The sequence below is a fragment of the Oryzias melastigma genome, linkage group LG24 (assembly GCF_002922805.2).
Source record: "Oryzias melastigma strain HK-1 linkage group LG24, ASM292280v2, whole genome shotgun sequence".
NCBI classification, from domain to species: domain Eukaryota; kingdom Metazoa; phylum Chordata; class Actinopteri; order Beloniformes; family Adrianichthyidae; genus Oryzias; species Oryzias melastigma.
In genome coordinates this window covers 7162159-7170906 of record NC_050535.1, presented here as the reverse complement: position 1 = coordinate 7170906, position 8748 = coordinate 7162159, and the positions used below count along the sequence as shown (strand labels likewise).

Genomic DNA, 8748 nt, shown 5'->3' with positions numbered 1-8748 from the left:
AACAAATCCATTACAAAAAAAACAAAAAGAAAGTCTTTTTTTACCATTCATGCAAACATAACACAAAAAATACAATTATATACATTTATAAACCCATGAAAAGAACAAAATCTGTTTAAATACACAATACTAAAAGGAGAACATAAACAATCCTAATGTTGCGCTAAGACTGTTTATTTAACAGTCTTCTGAGCGAACGTGACTCAGCCAGTCTCGAGTCCGAGACAAGAGCCGACACGACCGGAATTATTTCAGTGATTAATGGAATGAAGTTTGAGAGAAACTAGGAGTGTGTCCTAAGTCATTCTTTTGGTTTGCAGTCATACATAAAACATTAACACTTTAAATCCTTTGAGTAAACCGTTAAAGGGAAGATTTTTTTTTCTTTTTACTTAAGGTTATAGTATTTGAAAATACATACATTTACATTACTGTCATAAAATTAACTTAACGTCTTTTTGTTTTTACCACTTTTCCATATATTATTTTACAGATTTGTCCATAAATTGACTTTTCTTCAACATATATATATATATATTTAAAAAACTAGCCTATAGTGTAAATTCTCAAATCTAGTTTAAAAGGAACTCTAAAAATAAAACTCATCTTGTCTCTTTGCTTTGTATCCTTGTGGTTTGTGCGTACAGCCCCCTAACCACCCCACGGAATGGCGTCCTCCTCCGCTTCCCGCCACAAAGCTGCCATCCCGGTGTCCTTCTCTCTGGATGACTGACACCTTGAACCCTGTTGCTTGTCGGGTCACGTCTCAGCCTCTCAGCTCTGCTTGGTATGGGGCATTCTTCAAACAAGAGCTTGAATGGGATAAAAGGGTAATATTATGATGAAAAATGCTTGAAAGATGGTTAAAAAGCATTGAAACAATCCATCACGGAGGTCACAAAAGAAACAGGTTTTTCCAAGCAAGTTCGGAGCTGCTAAATCGGCTTATTAAGTCAAAAAGAAAAAAGTCAAGATTAAATACGTGGGGCTTGTTTTTAACACTCAAGTAAAGGACGGTGAGCGGAATAGTTGATGACTTAAACTCAGAGTAAATAACTGGAGATTATTAATAAGAATAAGAGGAATTCTCTCCTCCCTTTCTTTTCCATTTCATTTAATCTGCATTCATCTGTTAACCTCCTGTAACTAATCAGGTGTAAAGCACAAGTGGGAGCACCAGCCGGACGCCTCTGGGTCTTTCGCTTCCCTCACACTTCACGACTTCTGCTTCTGATCGAAAAAGAGAAAAAAACTTAAAGCGTCTTGAGCTTCTTCAAACCCCGTCCTTTGATCTCCAGTTTTACATTTAGTCATATATCAATCAAGCTCCGCCGGTCCTTCTCGCTGATTTCCTGTCTCAGATTAGACCTCCATCCTGCCCACCTTGGTGGCTCACGAAGCAATGACGCTCCGGGATCACAGGTCACAGGTCGAGGGGTCAAGCGAGGAACGTTGTAACGATGTCCAGACTTGGAGTGACTGACCATCGCTTTAGGAGAGCGTATGTTTCTGTGGGGTATTTAAAGCCTTGAAAGGAAACTGTCCACCAATAGGAAACCTGAAAACAATTTGACTGCATTACGGCGTTTAAGGCGTCTCCGCTGATTTCCCAGTTGGGCTTTTGTCAGAGCCACAAACCCACGGATGACTGAAGTCTTCATTTGTTTATTCATTTCTCTTCATTGTCACCATTGGATCCAGCTGTCATTTGCATCATGTTAGATGAATTGCAATTTGAGCATTAAAGTGACTATACTATGAAAAACCAACTAAGGTTATTATGCAGTTTATTCCTCACTATAAAGAACCCCAAAGTGGTATTTTGATCCATTCACGCATTCTCTAAAAACTTGCACTCTCCGCAGCAGCCCCTCCCCTACTGACAAGAACGACCGGATCTCACTTCGCAGAGTTACACACAAAAAGTAATAAATGAAAACTCACAAAAATAGCTAACATTTAATAAATTATTTGTTTTTTAGTGTTCCAAATGTAATATATGATCATATTTAGTTTACTCTGAAAGGCTTAAGGAAATCACCGTATGGCCCCTTTAAATAGGGCTGCCATGATGAGTCGACTAATCGACGACTAATCGACTGTTAAAATAGTCGACGACTAATTTAATAGTCGAATAATTGTTACTTTATATAGAGTCAGAGTGTAGTGAAGTAGAAAGTTAAAATGGCATTACGCTAGCTTTTTTGACTGTTTTGGCATTTATGAAGGCTTTTTAAGCTATTTTTGAGTTTAGCTAATGTTTAGGCTTTTTTTGTTTGTTTGTTTTTTAGGCTACTTTTTAATTTAGCTAATATTTCAGTTACATGGTAGCTGTTTTGGCTAATTTAGGATTTTCCTGTTTATTTAGGCTATTTTGGAGTTTAGCTAATATTTCAGCTACATGCTAGCGGTTTGGCTAATTTAGGCTTTTTTGTTTGTTTGTTTTCTAGGCTACTTTTTAATTTAGCTAATATTTCAGCTACATGCTAGCGGTTTTGGCTAATTTAGGCTTTTCTAGGCTATTTTGGAGTTTAGCTAATATTTCAGTCACATGGTAGCTGTTTTGGCTAATTTAAGCTTTTTTGTTTTTTTTTTTTGGCTATTTTGGAATTTGGCTAATATTTCAGCTACATGCTAACGGTTTTGGCTGATTTAGGATTTTTCCTGTTTTTTTAGGCTATTTTGGAGTTTAGCTAATATTTCAGCTACATGCTAGTGGTTTTGGCTAATTTAGGCTTTTCTAGGCTATTTTGGAGTTTAGCTAATATTTCAGTTACATGGTAGCTGTTTTGGCTAATTTAGGATTTTTCCAGTTTTTTTTTTGGCTATTTAGGAATCTAGCTAATATTTCAGCTACATGCTAGCGGTTTGGCTAATTTAGGCTTTTTTTTAGGCTATTATGGAGTTTGGCTAATATTTCAGCTACATGCTAACGGTTTGGCTAATTTAAACTTTTTTTGTTTTTTTTAGGCTCCTTTTGGAGTTTGGCTAATATTTCAGCTATATGCTAGCAGTTTTTGCTAATTTAGGCTTTTTTTGTTTGTTTTTTAGGCTATTTTTTTTATTTAGCTATTATTTCAGTCACATGTCAGCTGTTTTGGCTAACTTAAACTTCTTTTTTAGGCTAATCTGGCATTTAACTGATATTTCAGATGGCTTTCAGCTTTAGCGTTTTCAACAACTAATTTCAGCATCTTCAGCTATCGTCACTACCATCTTCACCAAATTCAGCTTATAGCATTCACACTGGCATTATCACAGACAATGCTATAAATCTAGTTTTTAGTTAGTTCAAGCTAATGATTAAGATGTGTTTTACATCCACTTTGCGCATGATTTGATTAGTCGACTTATTGGAAAAAATAATCTGTGATTAGTCGACTATTAAAATAATCGTTTGTGGCAGCACTACCTTTAAATTTGCTGCCTTTGTTTTGACACGTCAAATTTGCTGCCGGACATTTAAAGTTTAAAGTTGACCCTGGTTGGGGATGAGGGACCGCTCTCGACTACACATTCTAATTCCCAAGTAGTCACATTTTAACACATGGCTAAAGACCCATCCGATTCAAAAATTGGCGTTTTCGGTGTCCCCAATTTATCGTTCTTTGACATTCTGGCTATTCTAATTAAATCAATTCTCCCCAAACTCTAGACTAAAAACTGGTACCGGGACATAGACTGCACCAGTACCCTAACCCTAAGCGTCAAAATGCGACTACTTGGGTTTGAGAATGTGTAGTACATGGACGTATGGTTTGACCTCCTCCGCGTCACTTTTTGGTGTCCCCAACTCGTCGTTTTTTGACATACTGGCTGTTACCACTAAATCATGGGTCCCCAACCATCAGGACGTGGTACTGGATGTGGAATTGGTACCAGGTTATTGTTAGAGTACTGATATCGGTTAAGGTACTGGGTTAGAGTACTGGTCCAATTCGTGTACTGGTACCAGTGCGTGTCCTAAGGGTTGGGGACCCCTGATTGACGTATGCAGTTTATCCCAGTACCAAGCGGCCCTTGGACCAGTACCAGGTTAAGAACCCCTGATTTAATAGGAACAGCCAGTACATCAAGAAGACAAAAAAATGACAAGTTGGGGGCACCTAAAAAGTCAAGAAGGAGGGGGTCCGAATCATACGACGAGTTGGGAGTGAGACTGTGTTGCTCTCTGACCCATCTTTCGAGATGGGTTTGGTTTGTTTCCAATCAGACTTTGGTCCGGTTTGTCGGAGTGGAACAACTGGACCAAATTAGCTCCCATAGCCTGGAATTATGGGATGTAAACTCAGTAACGGCGCAACAATGACAATCATTATGTCATAAACACTTATCAGTGTTTCAGTGTTGAAAGAGAACTTTAGTCTCGTGGTTTTGTTTACAAGCTTTGATTCGGAACACAAATGTCGGTCTGAATACAGACAAAACACAAAGTTCAGGACTCTATCTGGACCAAATTAAGTAGACATATTTTTATAGTCTCAATACACCCTAAAATCCATGTCAAAAGTCTGACATGCTGAAGAAATGAATTTTGCTGTTTAAGTTACACCATTCACGAGAGGTCAACTGATTGGTTGAACCTTCCGCCTTTAATCCAATTCAGACATCTGCCTATTTACAACATTTGTTAAATGTTCCTGAATTTTTTTCCCAGTTGTATATGAAAATATCCTTCCATGTACAGACCGTGTTTATGCATCTCCACCCATGTTTAGCATAACCTCATGACTAAACCATTCCGCTGCTACCACTAGGACAGATTGTCGGCCTCTGTGCTCTATAAACAAGGCCTTTTCTCCCCAAACTCTTAGCCCTTGGCTCTGTGCTGTGGTTCCATAAAGAAATCCTGTTGATGCCTACTTTAACTGCAGCATTTAATCTAACTTAAATACAAGGCTGATAGCAGAGCTGTCTGTGACGAGGTTACGTTCAGAAAGGCTCCTTGTTCCCACCAGCTCTCTTATTATCCCCTCAGTTGCGGCCACAAGGAACCGAAGGGCCGACATGCTTGTTTCAAGCGGTGCCAGTTACCCTGTGACTCATCTAGGTCGAAAAACTTTGAGGAGAAAGGAGCCCCTGTTTTGGTGTGTTGGCTTGCTGCTTGTGGCTCCCTGACAGATTGCCGTGAGATGTGAAGGCAAAACTTAGAGCATGCTGTGCATCTATGGAATATACACATGCCTCCGCCTCAAGTTATGCAGCCCAACCAGAGGTCTCAGGGAGCTGCTGTGACGGTCCGACGCAGGCTGCATATTTGAGGTCGAAGGAAGTAGAAAAACATTACGGAGGTTCTGAAGGTGGAGGGGACATTTTTCACTCAGTGTCCAGAGTTTTTCAAACATGGGAACTTACAGCTTTATTTTAATTGTGTAAAAATGCAATCTCATCGTAGTACCGGTAATTAAAGTAACTTTAAGTATTTAATGTATTTGTTATTTTGGCTTTTTTTTCCCTATTGGGAATTATAAAGGTGTCAGGATTGAAGAATATAAGATTGGAAAACTTCACTTATAGCTGAAAAATGTATTTACATAATGCATTTATTTATATTGAAATGCATTTAAGAAATCTGCAAACTAAAAATCATAGTAATTAGTCTTATAACAATTTCATAAATATAAAAAATAACTGAACACTTTTATCATTAATGTGCAAATGACTATTAGGTTTTATAGATACACTAAAAAAAGTGAAATATTTGATCAATTAACAAAAGTTCTGTTATTTGTTAAATTTAAAGTGCTTATTTTTATTAAAAACTAATATTTATAAATGTAGCAAGTTACAGATCTTTTAGAAATTGGTCCAATATTTAACTTTTTACAGTGGATGTTGCAAAACGTATTTTTTTAAATTTTTTTGTTTGTTATATTTGGTTGTACCAGTGACAGCAGCTCTGTTTACAGTGAATATGAGATTGCGTGATTTGAATTTGCGAAACTGATTTTGCAAAATAGAAACACAATAATTAAAAAAAAATCTTGCATTTATTGGAAAAAAGTTTTGCACTTCTTGAAAATTAAAATATTTACTAGGCTTGGAAATCGATTAAAAGAATTTTAACTAATTAATCGCAAACCTGGACAAAAATAATCGCGATTAATCGCTATAAATTTTTTTTTTAATTCAGTATTTTCTGACAACTTATTATCTGTAAAAAATCACAACATGAAATCACACATGAAACTCAACATTTAGAACATTTAATTTTAATTTCTGCTGTCGATCGATTGCAAAAAAAATCGGATTAATCGCACTTTTGTGTTGGGATTAATCGCGATTAATCACAATGTTTTACCAGGTGAAATTTACTTGAACAATATGGCACTGGACCACAGATCAACTAGTGAAAAAGTGATCTAAACCACAAAAATAGCAAGAATAAAGTACTAAAAGTAACTGAATATTTATTTTTTTTTGTAAGTGACCGCGGTATAAGCGGGATTTAACGAGTGAAATGAAGGACAGTTTCTTTGATTAAGTTACGTTAATACATATTAATGAATTGATTCAATTTGATTATTTGCATGTGTTAATGTTCACAGCTCTAATATTTAGCAAAACTGCAATGAAAACCTTTTTTTTTTAAATTAGATGAGTCATGTGACCAACCCATTCACTCTCACCTCCATCTCTGGACGTATGGTTAGGGGCCGTATCCATCACTTTTTGACATTTTAAGTGTTCCCAACTCGTCGTTTTTTTGAAGTGGTGGCTGTTCTCAGTAAATCACGGGTCCCCAACCTCTGGCTGCAAACCGGTACCGGTCCGAGGGACGCTTGGTACCGAGCCAAAGACGGGGAAAAAATGCATACGGTAATCAGGGGTCCACAACCGTCGGGAAACAGACCGGTACTGTATCTATACCCTAACACGGTACTGGTACCCTAACCCTGTATCTGTACCCTAACACGGTACTGGTACCCTAACCCTGTATCTGTACCCTAACACGGTATCAGTACCCTAACCCTGTATCTGTACCCTAACCCTGTATCTGTACCCTAACCCTGTATATGTACCCTAACACGGTATCAGTACCCTAACCCTGTATCTGTACCCTAACCCTGTATATGTACCCTAACACGGTACTGGTACCCTAACCCTGTATCTGTACCCTAACACGGTATCTGTACCCTGACCCTGTATCTGTACCCTAACACGGTATCTGTACCCTAACCCTGTATCTGTACCCTAACCCTGTATCTGTACCCTAACCCTGTATCTGTACCCTAACATGGTACTGGTACCCTAACCCTGTATCTGTACCCTAACACGGTATCTGTACCCTAACACGGTATTGGTTCAGCATCCGTTATCCTATCTGGTACAGCAGGTTTGTTGGATCCACAGATATTTTGTAAAATCAATAACCAAAATTTCCCAAAACCTGATGTCACGTAGCCTTCCGCTCCATGACCGGAAAAAGACGCCGACGTCTCCTTTGGTAGTCCGACCGTCCCCTATCTATCTATCTATCTATCTATCTATCTATCTATCTATCTATACTTCACATTCAACCTTCCTTTCCCTGGTCTAAAATGACATTTTCTGACTTCATATTTACATTTTTTGTGCTTCTTACAGTTCCAAAAACATCAGAGTAAACTCATAGCGTGAGAAGATTCTTTCTAAAACAAACAAACAAACAAAAAAATACATGGAACTAGATAGAACTTGCTGGATAGAACATAGAAACCCTTTTCTGTGTTTGTATTTGAAGTAGAGTTCCCTTTAACCCATATTCTGACAGGTGATATTCTATGTTGTTCTAAATCAGCCTGAAGCTTGACATGTTTTCAGCAGTCCACAAATGCCAAAGCTCAGCTTTTAGGGAAGATTTCCAGAAGCGTTAGCTAACCTAACAAAGTTTACAAGTACAGACTAGAGACACTTTGATTTAGCAACATAATTAGCTCTCATTAACTCTTGAAAACTTAAAACAGATATAGTATTTCTGCGCTTCTTCCTAATCACATACTAAGTTTTGACACCAGTATTCTATAGCATGTTTTGGGTTCTGAATTTTCCACCCTATTTACATCTTTTCTGGAATTTTTTTCACACAAGACAATAGACCAAACATGTTAACATACAACTTTCAAATTCAGATTTTCTTTCCCTTTTTACACATTTGCTGTTTCGACCCAAAGTATGTAAATTTTTCTTGGTTTAGCAGCAATTCTAGCCAAATTCACAAAAACAATTGCAGTTAATTGTGTGAATGCTTAGTAAACATCAATACTGTAGTGATGCTCCACTTTCAGCGATTTCAGCAACTTCAGGACATTACTGCTTGTAGTTTTGATATTCATAAACTTTATAGTCTTGGAAATATTCAGTAAAAAATGCCCCACAGGAAATGAATGAGAAAGTCTTCGAATTTCAAAATTTAAAGATTAGCAACAAGCATTTAAATATATTCATGGGCTATGTTTTTATCTTTTATAGTAATTAAAAAAAAATAGAGGTTACCTAATATTAGAGCAACATGCTAACATTGATTACCAATTTGTATCTACTGAGGTTTTTTGGGCTAATTTAGGGTTAGCTTCTATTTTAGCAAGATGCTAACGTTTGTGGCTAATTTGTTATCAACAGAGGTTTTTTGGGCTAATTTAGAGTTAGCTTCTATTTTAGCAACATGCTAACGTTTTTGGCTAATTTGTTATCAACAAGGTTTTTTTAAGGCTAAATTAGAGTGTTTAGCTTCTATTTTATCAACATGCTAATGTTTTTGGCTAATTT

At 37.1% G+C, this 8748-nt stretch overlaps 1 long non-coding RNA gene across 1 annotated transcript; it reads right to left on the bottom strand.

Moving 5' to 3' along the window:
* Positions 1-375: 375 nt before the first annotated feature.
* Positions 376-6863, bottom strand: LOC118598182. Its single transcript, XR_004947302.1, has 2 exons — positions 6630-6863; positions 376-812 (listed from the first exon to the last, which is right to left on the bottom strand). It is a non-coding gene; the product is annotated as an uncharacterized LOC118598182 (long non-coding RNA).
* Positions 6864-8748: the final 1885 nt, after the last annotated feature.